The sequence below is a fragment of the Takifugu flavidus genome, chromosome 2 (genome assembly GCF_003711565.1).
Source record: "Takifugu flavidus isolate HTHZ2018 chromosome 2, ASM371156v2, whole genome shotgun sequence".
Lineage (NCBI taxonomy): Eukaryota > Metazoa > Chordata > Actinopteri > Tetraodontiformes > Tetraodontidae > Takifugu > Takifugu flavidus.
In genome coordinates this window covers 7,521,697-7,536,423 of record NC_079521.1, presented here as the reverse complement: position 1 = coordinate 7,536,423, position 14,727 = coordinate 7,521,697, and the positions used below count along the sequence as shown (strand labels likewise).

At 42.8% G+C, this 14,727-nt stretch overlaps 1 long non-coding RNA gene across 1 annotated transcript; it reads left to right on the top strand.

Annotated features, from left to right (window-relative positions):
* The first annotated feature begins 49 nt into the window (after positions 1–49).
* On the top strand, positions 50–1,761 carry LOC130521678 (uncharacterized). Its single transcript, XR_008949409.1, has 3 exons — positions 50–116; positions 1,292–1,557; positions 1,644–1,761. It is a non-coding gene; the product is annotated as an uncharacterized LOC130521678 (long non-coding RNA).
* The last annotated feature ends 12,966 nt before the right edge of the window (positions 1,762–14,727 follow it).

The window sequence follows — 14,727 nt, the reverse complement described above, 5'->3', positions numbered from 1 at the left end:
GGAGCACGGGGGCAGCCAGGTGCCCCAGGTGCTGCAGGTGCAAGTTGGTGTGGTAATTATCCAACACCAGTGGGGTTGATGCTCTTATTAGTAATTAGTTCCAACCAAAACTGAAGGTATGGTTCCAGCACTCATCCCTTTTAATGTTTAAACATTTACTTTGTGCTTGAAGGATTTGTTTGTATATATCTTGTGTGTGATGAGCGCTTTTCAAGTAATTGGCTCCTGGGGGACAACACTTTCTAACAGTTAAAGAATAATTACAGCCCTATGAAATGTTAAACTGCCCCAACTGTCTTTGCGCAGGGGCTTAATTGCACGCAACAAGTAAGTCAGGCTTTTCATTTTGTTCCATCACAAGAACGGACTGAACTCTTGTGGAAACACGCGGAAATTTTGTCGAGTTGTAAATAGCTTCTCATATGGTAATTTTGTAGGACACCAAAGCAGGCGCAGTTCTCATTGAAAGCGATGCGGGTAGCTTGTTTTCTTTTTCCCTCCCTTTCTTCATGTTGTGGAAAGGGGAAACGGGGTCTGTGTTTTTTATGCTCTAATGGACTTTTGCATATATTCATTATAAGAGTCCTGAAAGAGGGGGAGATGGCATAAAACACCTAGAATTACTCAGCTTTTGCTATTTGAAAGGGCTGTTTATATTAGTTCATTGTTGATCTATTGCTATAAATCCAATAAAGCATAAAAGTTCATATTCAAAAGAGAACACAGCTTTAAAAATAGCCATTAAAATAACCAGTTGACGTGATTTGAGCAAGAAAAAAAAGTTATCTTGTTTTATTCATAACATTGAATGGGATAGACATTACACTTTAAAAAATAAAATTGAAGAAATGCTTCTGGAAAAAGGAGTCATTTTAACCAATATTGCTATTCTCTTTAAGATCTTTAGGCCATAAGATGGATATTGTGGTCATTTTTAGCCTCAGGGGCTCTAATAGGTCAGTCCACAGGTGATAGGTTCACTCCTGCAGAAAGTGGAGATTATTCATATCGGCTGTCAGTTTGTAGCAACTATGAATATGAATTGAGCCATATATTTTCATATATTGTCTGATTTGTTGATTTCTGCGTTCTGTTTGTTGGCCCCTGTACCTTCTGTTTTGACTATACAATGTATGAAAGTAAGGCAGCGGCCGACAGTCAATCCAGGAAACACTCACCCGCATATTTCCATGTTTGCACATCTACCGTTTCATATTCTGCTGTCATTCCACATGCTAATGATTTAATGTTTGGCACGTGTTTATATTTTCCCCGCTGTGTGCTGGAATAGTGTGTTTTATTGATTTGGACCGATGGACTCCCGGCTAAATGCACCATTGATTTAAGGGGAGTGGATGCACGCTGCGGTCGGCGTGCCTTACATTCCATCCGAAAATACACACCATTTTCGAGTTCTTGCTGGGGAGACAATGCGGTTCTCACCACAGAAAGATCTGCCGGGCTGACCCACCCACATGGCCTTCGTGTTCCCTCACCCTCGAGCTTTTCGCAGGTACCCTGCTGTTCTCTGCCACGGCTGAAGGGGTGTTGGATTAGGTTTGCCTTACAGGTATCAATCATGTCTCTGTTTCTAATAAACAACTGTGACTAAAGCCATTCCCTTTCCCTTTTCCCTTCCCCAGCTGGATTGCCAGAATAATATAATGCATTCAAGTGAATTTCATTGGACCCTGTTTGGCAGTTCTGGCATGTATTGTGCCCAGTGGGCCCTTTGTAAATAAAATGTTATTACACGCCTGGATATTTCATGCCCTGTGTGCGCACAGAGCTCACTGGCGCCATACTTCCACAAGATCACACGCAGATGTTAATCAGAGATTAACGCACACTCAACACAGGACTCAATCAGCCTGTGAATTGCCGTGCTTTCCTAATGCGCTGATTAAGAGAAGGGCCTACCATGCAGAACTCTGCCGTGTCTTTTCACTCGGATCTTACTTGTTGAAAATTATTTTCTTAATTACTGGATAGAAAAATGGGGTGGAGTGCGTGTGTCTGTCTGGGTGTAATGATGAGGGATTGATGTGCCGGAAACATTTGTAATTTTCAATTTTCTTATGTTTTGTTACCTATAATGGAGGAATATAGAAGTGAAGCAAATTAGTAATCTCCATGAAGCAAAAACATACTCTTCAGCAGGCTGCTTGTTGTAGACTCTTGGAGAGGAATTTTGATCTTTTATAGGGTGCCACACAGACCCTGACTGCTTCTACAGCTTGATGGACGCATTGAGCAAAATAGAGACACATTAACTTTATTGCCTCAGAGATACCATTGGTGCCCGGCCCTGTGGGGGTGTATATTTACACCAGTGCCAGATATATATAGTGGTTAATCTTTAGTTTAACATAATTATCTTTAATTGTGTTACCCAACATATATTTGAGGATTGTATGGAAGCGGTGATGAATTTGGGAGATAGCACTAACAGCCTGTGCCTGCTAGATTGAGCCCTGTGATCCAGAGGGGGAAAAAACATAGCCCATGGCTAAACAAATCCTTCTTTGTTTTGGGGTGTGCTGAGTGATCTCCATTGAGAGGAGGGGATGGGTAAACACTGCTAGCTCTATAGAGCTACACATTGTAAACACAGAGCGCTCATTAACTATAATGAGATGTTATGAGGAACCCTAGAGCTCATTGTGTGGCTGCTACAGAAGAACCTGCCTGCTATTGTTGTTGTTGTTGTTTATGCAAAGGAAATCATGGCTTTAAGTAGGGGGAAAAGACTGCCTTCCCCTCACAGTTTTCTTCCACTAATCATCAACACTAAGGGAGATGGTTTAGAAACACCCTGGCCTGTGATTTCTACCTTTTTACCCACTCTTACCTTTCATGCCCCGCGTTTGCTGCAGCCTTTCAAGTCGTCTTTCTGCAGACGTGCATGTTAAACGCATGTTACCATGTGTTTTCACAGGCCTTCCGAGGGAACTGACTGGGGGCTTCTTCAAAGTTTTGCAGTTGAGAGCATCTCCTCTCCTCTGTACAGCTCAGGCTTTTAATGAGGATGACACCCAGCTCACACTGGGTTATCATGACCTTTCATTCAGTTTCACCTACTGTGGCATTCCATCCATCCAACCCCCCACACACACACACACACAACCGCTCCCTACAAACAGCTTCATGCCCATCCAGCAATGCTCTTACTTTTTATGTCATCTAAACCAGAACTGGAGCCGTGCAGATGCGTTCTGCTTTGGCATCCAACAGCACATTTATAATTAGAAAAAGCAAAGTAACAGGCAGTTTAGAAGCCTAACATAGCAGAGCCTTTGGCTCCAACGAGTGGCTTTACCTTCACCGTTAATTGCCCCCCCGCTTGGGTCCCTGCCTCCCAGTTCCAGATCCTCTTCTGCCTTTTCCCCTCCTTCGTCTTGCCACTGATTGGGAGTGATCTGAATTGGCTGACAGTTGGCTGAGATTTCTCAGCCACATGCAGCCTGACACCCTTAATTAGATGCTCCTATATGGCGGTTTACATTAGACAAACATTTGCGCAGACCATGGGAGAAGCCAGCTTTTGTTTGGAGATTTATTCGCACACAAACGGCATCTCACTGGAGAAATGAATGAGTTTGCTCATTTGCGCTTGTCTCCAGACTTTGTGTGCCGCGTGTCTGTCTCGACCATATCACGGATTTGGATAACTGTGGAGATAATGAATTTTAAATCCTGTCCCAGAGATGGCACATTGGTAAGAAACCCCTTAAAGTTAATTTTCTTCCTGAAAGTCATTAACATATTCCTATTTATCGGCATACAGGCTGTTGAGAAGCTTTGCTGGTTGTTTTTGTTTCCTGCCTACAGCTTGCTAGCGGCTGAGTATGGAGTCCCAGCTACTGTCCCAGCTTACCCGATCTCTCCGTCCCTGCAGAGATTGTTGCCTGATATGCTTAACACCAACACCGACATATTTCCATCAGGTCTGCCTTTTAATTTTCAGAATAAAAGCTACCCCTTCACACCCTTACCGCTTATCAGCTCCAACATCACTGGACCTTTCAAAGCCAACAAACCTGGTTTCAAATGGCCTGTTCAGCCCGTGACAAGATGTAGCTCATTTCCCTCACAGACCCACAGCAAGGTCACCAATCTTTTCAATTCATTCTGTGGGTGGGAAGTAAAAGAAGAGGGGAAGGAGGGGGTGGGGGCGCCACAGAACAAGGCCTCGTCCTCTGCCTGGAGGTCACTCCAAAAGCCAGTCATCATATTCAGCTGGATAAGGGAATTGGAGAGATAAGTGTGTGTGTGTGTGTGTGTGTGCGCGCGCGTGTGTGTTCGTATACCGATGATGACGTTAAATAGGGTCAATCCAAAAGTCTGTAAGTGTGTATGAGTGTGTTTTCTGCATGTGTGGAATGGGGCTAAACAATACTTGTCAGTTCACCAGTATTTAGCAGACTGTGTGTCCTGAGTGTGTGATTGTAGGTGTGTCTCTGCTGTAGACCTGATGAAGAGGTACCACATCATTACCATATCCCCACCGTTGGCTATTCTGAGGGATTTTCTATAATAAGAGGGCCTTTGTACTTTTGTCTGTCCTCTTGTGTGGCTGCTGGGCTTGTCAGCCTGATAGTTTAATCAGCCAACCTGTCATAACCAGTGCTGGAGAGGGACTTTGCCCTGTAAATGCAGATTTATATCTAAGTTACATCATCGAATTACATTTTCTGTCTAAATAGCAGAGAAGCTGGTTGAGGGATGTAATAAAGCTAATCTACATACAGCCCTGGGTGGATAATCACATCTAATAAGTGAGACTCACGCCCCTATTAGCAGAGAAGTGGGGGGGGGGGGGGGGGGGGGGGGGGATGGAGGACAATTCAAGGAGTCAGCTGTGCTTGCTAATTATCTCTTTGCAAACCTGATCTGTGTTTGTGTGAATGCTGTTGCAACATGAGTGCATTCCTATGTTTATGCCCTACAACTCCTCACTCTGCAGACACCTCGTGAATTTTGTCAGTTTTTACATTATTGACAGTTTTTCTGTGCACAAAATGTTGCATGCATTTGTTACTGAAATGGAAGTTAACTCAAGGTCTGTCTTATTTAAAGTCCTCAGATGGGACATTTAAAAAACTGAATCATTGTCTTGTTTCTTTGTTTCTTTTTTCTCGAGTTCACGTTCTTCATTTTACAGCTACACTTCTCAGAATCTGTTTTTGCTCTAAACTTGGCTGGATGAGAAAATCCAAGTTTTGAACCAGCCAGTGTGGAGCATAGTACATTACACTGAATCTGGATCATGATATAGGGGGTAAAGCCCCAGATGCGGACATGTGGCAGAGCTAAAATACACATCACTAACATTTTAAATAAGGTGTTGAAGCTATAAGGCCATGTTGACATTTTTAAATGAAATAACAGTAAATAAAATTCTACAGACACAAATCAGACCTTTTGAAGGCTTTCCAAAAAGGCTTCATAGTGGACTGTTTTGCAGTTTTTCCTGCATCCTGCCTTAGAAATTGGGGCAAAAAGGCTGCCTCAGATTGTTCATGTAAAAATCACATTTGATCACACTTTCATTCAGCGCATTGATGGGAAGGAATTGGAAAAATGGAGAAAAGGGGGAAGAGTTTCAATTTGAGGCTTGGGGATTTGTGTCCAAACCATCTGCGGCTTGGCTAAATTAGAAGAGTACATGACTAATAACTGGTCTATCATTCGCTGTCAGAGGCTGCATCCCAGAAAGGAGAGGTGAGGTACCGGGAGAAAGGCATTGAATGCTGTTTAGGCTCGAGGCCACGCCGTGACAACCTGAACACCTCTCCTCCTTAATCTGCTTGTACCTCTGACCTCCCCTGGCAAAAGCTTGTGCTTTGGCCCCTCTGGGCACCATTATCCAAGACAACGGCCGTGTGTCAGACTTGACCCTGAATCCACTTTTGCTTTACGTTAAAGAACTGATTAGTTACATATATGCAGGAGTGATTCCATGGAGATGCAGGAAACCCCACCTATTTGTTTATATCTACATTGATGTATATGTTCGAGATGGAGGCACCTTCTGCTCCCCTAGATGGAGCTGCTGAGAATTGAGTCCACTGATAGATGCTGATTCTCACTGTAACCCAAACAGCACTCAATATTACTCCTATATAAATCAAATCAAAATCAAATCAAATCACAAAATCTGTTCAGCACAGCAGCAAATATAGATTAAAAAAATCATATAATCACATGCCTTTTCTATAAAGTGATTAGATGCTTTATCTCTTGACATTTGATTTACATATGGTATTGCACCTGGTTTGCTATCAATAGGAATTATTCAGTCCCTTGCTCACATCGTTTTAGATTAATAAAAGTATGATATGAAATTAATGAAGCATTAGCCATTTATGATTTTTCCACCTTACGTATTAATGTCACGCCACGTGTAAAAGTTGACTTTGTAATTGCCGGACAAGTATTTCAAATATGATCTTCAGCTCATGCAGAAATAGCCTCTTTAATCACTTCTGCTTTCTAGTGCTTGTCAATTATTAATGGCTGCGGTAAATGCTGATATTTATGCCAGCGCCTAAAGGACTCTTCCTCATCCTCTAGGATGAGGGAAGGATTGCGGAGACAAAAAAAACAAAACAAAAAAACAACAGAATATGACACCTCATGCCGGTCCGTGCAGAACCTCTCTGGAAAATGACACGTCTGGGTGAAATTGGCAAAGACATTATCATCATCTCTCCTTGCGGTGCAATCTCGGGGCTCTGTGTTGCTGCGTGCGCCACTGCTTGTTGTTAGCCAAGCGGCTAAACGAATGGTGTTTTACCATGATTGAACTGTCTGCGCACATACGGGCCACAAAGGCCACACTGACGGGCTATTGAGAGTGGAATCTGAGCCCGTCTCGATGTTGCTACGCACCAAAGTATTACCTCCCTAACTGGAGACTCCTGTTTCACCAGAGAGCTATCACATTTCATAACATGGAAAAATAACACTTTAGCTGGGGGGTCAGGTGGGAAAATGGCACCTCTAAATGAGGGTTAAGGCCATATCATTGTCTTCTCTGACGGAGCCCCCCTCGTCTCCAATAATTCTGCTGACCTTCGGTGCCATGCAGCTGGTTCGACATGGAAGGGTGAGCTGCTGGTGAGACGATCCTTTTCACGCAGCCCGTTCTCCTCAAAATGGCTTTTTCTTCTCCCAGACAATCATCTGATATGGAGGCTGAATGAAATCACAGATTACATAAGAAAGGTCCTCTCTCTCTTTCTCTCCGTGCTGTCGATAAGGGCAGCACCTGAAGTGACTGCTCTCCTCTCATCTCCCTTTTCCTCACCTTCTTTCTGCTCGACACTTATCTGTGTCTCTTTTTCTGCCTCTATTTCCCTTTTAAAACCGTAGCTCTTGATTTAAATAATGTCGATTTCCTGTAGGCAGAGCAGATTAATATGTAAATGTCTGTAAGCTTTTTAATTACGATCCCCGACGGTGAAGTCTATTGTCATTGCTCAGGTAGGTAAAGCCCAATTTTTCCTCAATCTTTTGGAGTTAATGTTTCCACTTTTATATCCTTTTTCTGTAATATAGGGACACCATCAGAGGAAATATTTTCTCACTGCAGCAAATGTGGAATTGAACTTAGTATTAAATAAAGAATGATATCCATTATACAGTTGAGGATGAAATATAATACTTTATTTCCCTTGTGTACATACACTATATATGAGAAGAGAGAGAAGTTCTATTGATCTTGGGTTTCATTAGGTGAAAATACCTCCCCTGGTGTGCAACGGCAACTTTTCAAGCCCATTGGAGTCCGAGTGAACCTATGAGGAAGGGACGCCCTGAAAATATATTCTCCCACCTGAAATATTCCTCAAACACAGTGAAAGAAATGTAGATGAAGTGATGTCTGTGATGGAAGGATTGTTATGGATTCGGAGGAATCCGCGGTGATGAGAGCACCGAGACGTGGCGCTTAATCAAACTCGCACATGCACTCTCACAAACACACACACAGGCTTTTGATTGTGGGGGGTGCAGATGGTAGGTGCCACAATATGGTTCGCCTCAGTCTGCCTCGAGTCTGCGTGCGGCGTGATGAGAAAAGAGCGCCGCACTGTGGCGCGGAGGGATATTTCAGTGAATAGGAACCAACGCAGCACATGGGCGATGGTTGCCAGCCTTGCGTATGGCACTATTGTCATTCTTAGATTTCATCAAAAGCTGCGCACAGAAGCAATATTTGATGAGAGGCAGTGCTGAAAGTGCAGCTTTGCAGATCCGCTCTCACAGGCACTTCTCTCCGTCTCCCTTTTTCACTCTTGCAGCACAGAGGCAGATGAAGCTCGAGGGTTGAGACTCGGTTTAAATCAGTAATTAAACTTGAACACAGACCTGATGGTTTCCCATCATGTCCTGGGGATATACTCAGTGAAATTAAATATTTTAGTGCTGAGGGGTAAGCGGGGGTATGTCACTAAATCCATCAGGAATGAAAATGGCCTGAGAGCTTTTGCATAGATTATCCAATTGCAGTTTTGTCTCTATTTTTGTAATATTGTCTTCAATTTAATGTTAATAATATTCAAAAGTAGAAAATATTACAATAGATTAGCACAGATTGAAGTGTGTCATTTTACTTTGTGTAAGACCGAAGGCTGAGCTGACAGACTTGTTAAAAAAAATGCATGGAAAAATGTGCATTTTTTTCAATACTGCTCCAAGCACTGAAACATTTTTAAAATAATGTTTAAAAGGGGCAAGACCATGAGCTGTTGCACTTTTCCTTGTTGCGATTAATCGGATATATTTACATCACAATCTCAAAAGACTTATTTACGCACCAAGTTTCTGGTATCGAGTGTTTGCGAGATAAGAGGAGGAAGCCAGGTCTTGTCAATGGCTGTACTTATCTTGGGAAGACGTGAGAGGCAGATTGCATTTCAATCCACATGTATTATCTTCGACGCTTTGAGGTATTTTGTATAAGGGCAACTTAGCTACTTAGGAATGCTTTCAGTGTTCATCTGGGGATGCACTTCAGAAACTTTCTGAAAACAAACATCTGCCTGGATTAAAAAATTAAAAGATTTCTTGGGAAAAGTGACCTGAATATATAATCTGCAAACAATACTTGCCAACAATTTCATTTATTTACTCACGACACAGCGGTCTGATTGGTGCCCACAAATGCAAATTGTAAACTACTTTACACGGCAATGGCAGCTGTTCAAAACGCAGCCTGTCCCATATAGCTTAAAGGTTCGTATTTCCTCACTCTTTGTGTAAGAAAATGTCTAAATCAGGCGTCGTTATCTTAAGCAGCTCTATGTGATTACAGTGCGAGTTTGTAGAACTCTCTCCAACTTATTTAGTCTGATTTGTTTATCTCTTAGTAAAGGGGGGTAATTTTTTCACGATAAGTATTCCCCTGTTGAAATCCTCTTTAATTCATTGGTTAAAAAGCACAAAGGAATGCGGAGGGCTCTAATGCAGGGACGAACCCAGGCGATGGCAGAGTGCACATCCAAGACAATCCCAGTGCTACCTGTGCCATGAAGATTAGACCATTGTGCAGAGGGAATGTTATCGTCTGCGTGCCAAGCTCTGACTGCACAGTAAAAGTCTCCAGTAAGGTGCTTAAGATATGCAGTTTTGTCCCAGGATTTATTGATATTGTTACAGAAAAAAAAGGTGACCCTGTATCTTGGATATAGTCTTCACTGGAGTCCCTTTGTGATTTTTATGCTTGTAGATATATTTTTTTTACTCCTCCTCAGCAATGTTTGGGACAGTATCATATCCTTCAAAGGCCTGACACTGTTCATTGGTGAAAGTTTATCTGTATTGCACAGAGATCAGCAGCTTCAGCTCAATGCTTTGCAAGTTGGGAGCCGCTGCCAAAGGAAGTGTTGGGCTCAGGGAACCATGAACACCGCCTAAACCCCCACAGCTGCCTCCCGCCATCACAGCCACCGCCGCTGTAACTGAGTCCCGTTGCTGTAAATACTTTTGAAGAAAGAGAAAATCAATTTAAAAGACTTAAAACTCACTTTGTTTTAAAAAAAACAAAAACAAAAAGAGTGTAAGAATAATGGCAAAGAGACCATGAAAGGCCAGCAGTATATCACAATTAATCATCTCAAGCACAGCTTAATAAAAAAGAGAGATCACCATTCCCAGAGCCATCTGTAGACCACAGAGTGGACACTGGGACTGGTGAGAGCAATAAAAGCACCGAGGAGACTGGGAGTAGAGTGGCAGACCGTTGTGTGTCAGAGCTCTGCTGTGTCGGCACTCTGATTTCTTTGTGCTATTACATAATTAAATTTGGACTTGGATCATGCTTTTTAAGAGATTATATGAGCATATGTTGCTTGAACATGTGCCAGCCTGTGAAATGGGCCCCCTTTCATGAGCGGCGTATCAGGTTTAGAGAGTTTATTGAAAATCAGAATTAGTTTGCTGCCAACAGTTAATGAATTGGTGTTATGATCTCAGTTGAAAGGATGCTCACGTGCTATAACTTAGACTTGACATCAGAATATGAGGGAGAGAGGGAAGTCTGCTAAATGGAGTCTGCAAATTCTCTTTTTATTGTCCTCCAATATTGACGTTTATGTACTGCAGCTTCAAATAAACCGGGAGTATGTTGCAATAAATATAATATTGTCTCAGCGTATTGTTCAATGGAAGGTTTACTGTCGAAGCCATAAGTCACAGAAAGTATCTGCTTATTCAGAAAGTTTCTGCTGATCACACTACTACAAATATAATATATGAATTTGGTAGTATATGGACAGGTACAATGCACGTACCCCTTTGCATGATTTACGAGGATCTATTTTGTGTTGCTTTTACTATTTTGAACATCCTGGTGTAAAAAGCTAATGCAAAGTGCACCGCGTCTCCTTCCACTCTGTCATGTTGGCCATACATGTCCAGACCCCTATGCATCACTTCTGTCTTGTCTCTGCTGTCCATTTTTCTCTCCATCTCTTCCTGTTGTACATTCATCAGGACGGGAATGGACAAGCCAGTTGGCTCCGGTTAAACAGACACACATATCGACGTGCTCTCCCTGAGCATCTGTCATTTTCCCTTCGGTTGAAACATGCCCCCTGTCAGTTCAGTGGCTGGAGCGCTCTCATTCTTTTTCCCTCCCTCTTTTTCTCTCTCCCTCGCTCTCTCTGCACCCTTAGCTTTGCTGCTGCTAGCATGTAGGTCTGTAAAGGTATAAGCGCTTACTTATTTCAGTCATTATTGGCTATTAAATCTGGTGATGGTCGTAAAGGCTCCGTCTGTTCCCCCGTGCCTCAGAGGTCACCTGATGGCCTTCTTTATGAGCTCGCAACGCCGTGCATCATTCCCGGTTCACCATTTCATTCTCACCCTGCCCCCATTCACACTCCATTCCAGACATGGAAACGGATGAAGAGGCGGGCCGCATGCCGCTGTCTATTTGTTCCCGTCTGCTGGAATAAGTGGACAAAAAAAGGGGTCCAAACTTCAAGTCCTCAGAGACTGGGAGGGCTTTTGTGATTTGTGACTCCTGATTATATGAAGTGACTCGATGTTCATAGAGGCGATGGCAGCTGTCATCCTGGGGATGGCAAAAGCAGCTCGCCAAATTTATGGCACATTTCAAGAATTTGTCATTTTTTACAAGCCCATAAGTGCAAGAGTGAGTTACTTGCTCTCGTAACTTGTTTCCCCATGCCGTTTGTTGCAGAGGAATTCCAGATTATCACTGAGTCTAAAATAAAGTGAATGACATCAATTTTATTTGACTTGTTTAAAGGCCTTTTCCTCATAAGAAGCATAGTTATATGAGACTCCAGCTCAAAATGGCTCTGCCACATCAGTTATGACTCAAGGAGAGTGAAGGACAACCTCTATCATTATCACTGGTTTTATTGAACATTCATTCATCACACTGACACGTTATTCTCTATAAAAACTTTGAATGTTTTCAAACGGAATAGAAGGTGGTCAGAGTCAGCACGAACATGAAACAACCATTTTATTATTTTATTTAAGAATCTCGTTTACCCGTGTGAACCTTAAAGGAAAGTCACATTAAAGGGGCCTCTACCAATAGGGACACTGCTCATGTTGTAGCTACCCTGTGTACTAATAATTCATTGACCTGCCAATTATTATCTTTTCCATAATAGTAGATGGGAGGAAGGAGTTGAGACAGGAGCAGCAGGAAGTGCGTTTGCTTGCCTCTTGCGCAAGGACTGCTGCTCCAGAGCCAAAGACACTCAAATGTTTCCCTATTTTCTTTATTCTCCTTTCTTAAAGACCTTCTTGGTTTTTTTGTTTTGAAAAGCCACACACAGGCGTGCTGTTTTTACTGCGAAGTGCAGCCCCTTTATTACCAGGCCTCTGGTGACCTCATCCTGCTTGAATGAAGTCATTGACCAAACTGTGGTAAGACAAACCAGCGTTCCAGAGAATTAATCTGGTCCGTCAGCGGTGGAGCCGCTGGGCCATGGATGGTCGTGTTGGCTCAGTTGCCTCTACTGCCCCTGGGAGCGATGCAGGATAGTTACCGAGTTGACAGCTAGCTGATAGCCCTGCGTCCTCCATGTTACGAGCACATCAAAGGCAGGCCTCACGGATAAAGCATTTGGGGTTGAGGAGCGGGGAATGAGGCCTCTCAACACTGCCTGGATGAGTGCAGCATGACCTCATCCCTTCACATACCCAGCCAGACTCGAGATGATGGAGGGGACCGAGGGGCCATTGGGAGGGGAGCAATTTGGATGTTTAGCCACCTGAAACTCGGTTTTCTAAACATGTCTTTTCCCCACAGTGAATAAAATAATAATGATGATGATCGCTCCCCCACCCCCTGCTCTCACTTTTTCCTCTTTTGCTGTCATTTGCATCTCCTCTGTTCCAGCCTGTCTGTCAGAGTAATTTGCCTTGCGTGATGGCATGCTGCTCTGTCCAAAAATAAAGAGAAGACCCCCTTTAGACATTACCAATTAGAGAGACAATTAGACTGAGCCAAGTCGCTCTTGAGCTGCAGCACACTTTGCAAGGCTGCCCTGCCCGTCTGGTGCAAGTTGTCATGGCTGTTCCAAATTATGAATCAATCCCTCCAATCTTCCTTTTGCAGGCACGTGTGAGTATAACATTTTTGTAAATTAATACAAAATGTGCACTTTATGATGTGTATTGGAATTAAAGATTATACAATCTCAAATTATAAAATTGTTTCTGGAGTCTTTATTCAAAGTTGTACCATCAAACATGTTGGACATACCCCATATCTCTCATTGGATATATAAATTATAAAAGACAGATGGATATAATTGGTTGTGCAGAACTTATATTGATTTGTGGAAGTAACATTAATTGGTTATTATGTATGCTGATGTTTGCAGATTCCAGGCTCATTGTCAGGATTTCCTATCTTTAAGGGCAGAGAGGTCAGGAGCAGACATAAGGTGCTGTTTCAAACCACTTTATATTGAACACAACAGTGAAAAGCTAGTGAGCTTCTTGTCACAGATGAAGAGCCATTAGCTCACCAGCCAGCGCTTTGTTATGCTAACAGTTCAGCACTCTATGCAGAAAATGACCCCTTTTTACCCTTTTTGAACAAAATAGACTTTATTTTATCATTTTATTGCCGTCTTTCTTGTCTGCGAAAAGCAGTCATTTGGCAATGTTTGATGGTGTGAGTATGTTTGTGTGCGCCTGAAGAAGAGGCGGGGGTGTTTTGCGTCTGAATTCCTGAGCTGTGTGAAAAGGATCGCTTTCTTTGGGGCTGAATTTAATGAGATGATCAATGACCCTCAAGATTCACATTCACAACAGGGAGAGAAAAAGAATGAGCGCGCTGAAGACTCAATAGGTTTACTGCGTTTGTATGTCAGCTGTGGTCCCTCTTTGAAAATGTGAATTGTTTTTGAAACATGAAATCCTTCTTTTTGATTGCCGAGGGTTGGGTTTCCTTTGATGCTGCTGAGGCAGACAGAAACAGGTCTGGGATTCTTTTTCAAGTTACTTTCTCTTCTAGATGAGACATTGGTCAATGGTAAGTATGAGAGACTGATTAGAAGCTGTGGTTTTTCTGCATGTTGCAGGGGTACAGCGGTCACAGTAACAGGGTCATCGCACTAACAGCAAATGGACTTGGATGTCTTAGCACAGTGTAATCCTGTTGGACTATTTGTTCTGACTGATTTCAGCTAATTGTACTCACCTTCCCCTCTCCTTCCCTTTGAACTGTAAAGGTAAGAGGGGATTCGGAGAGGTAGGTTGGAAACAGTACTGACAGATAGGGCCGCATTCTCACTTTGAATTATGGAGCACATAGTTGGATGTCAGAATGTATCTCTTTGGAGATCGTACAACTCAAAGTAGTGTGGGTGTGCTTGTTGTGTCGTGCATATAAAGTAGCCCACGCTCTGTATTAATTATGCTATATTATGTTTGCATTGATGTCAATGTGCCAAGTTGAAAAATAACAACGGCAAACAACAAATACAAAGCAAAGTAAGATCTTGTCTATGTTCTTTCTCATGGAAGCGTACGTGAACCTTTGCTGCGCGTGCCCCCGTCAAACAAATATGTGTGTCACGTGTCACGAGGACATTGTCCTCTGGTATGTTTGGCTGTGCCCTCTTCCTTAATTTGCCCATTGTTAATGTGGAGGGAAGCTGGGGAGATGACATCATGCAGCAGCCAGTGTTTGAAGTGCCAGTCCTGAAGGAACCACTTATAGCAATT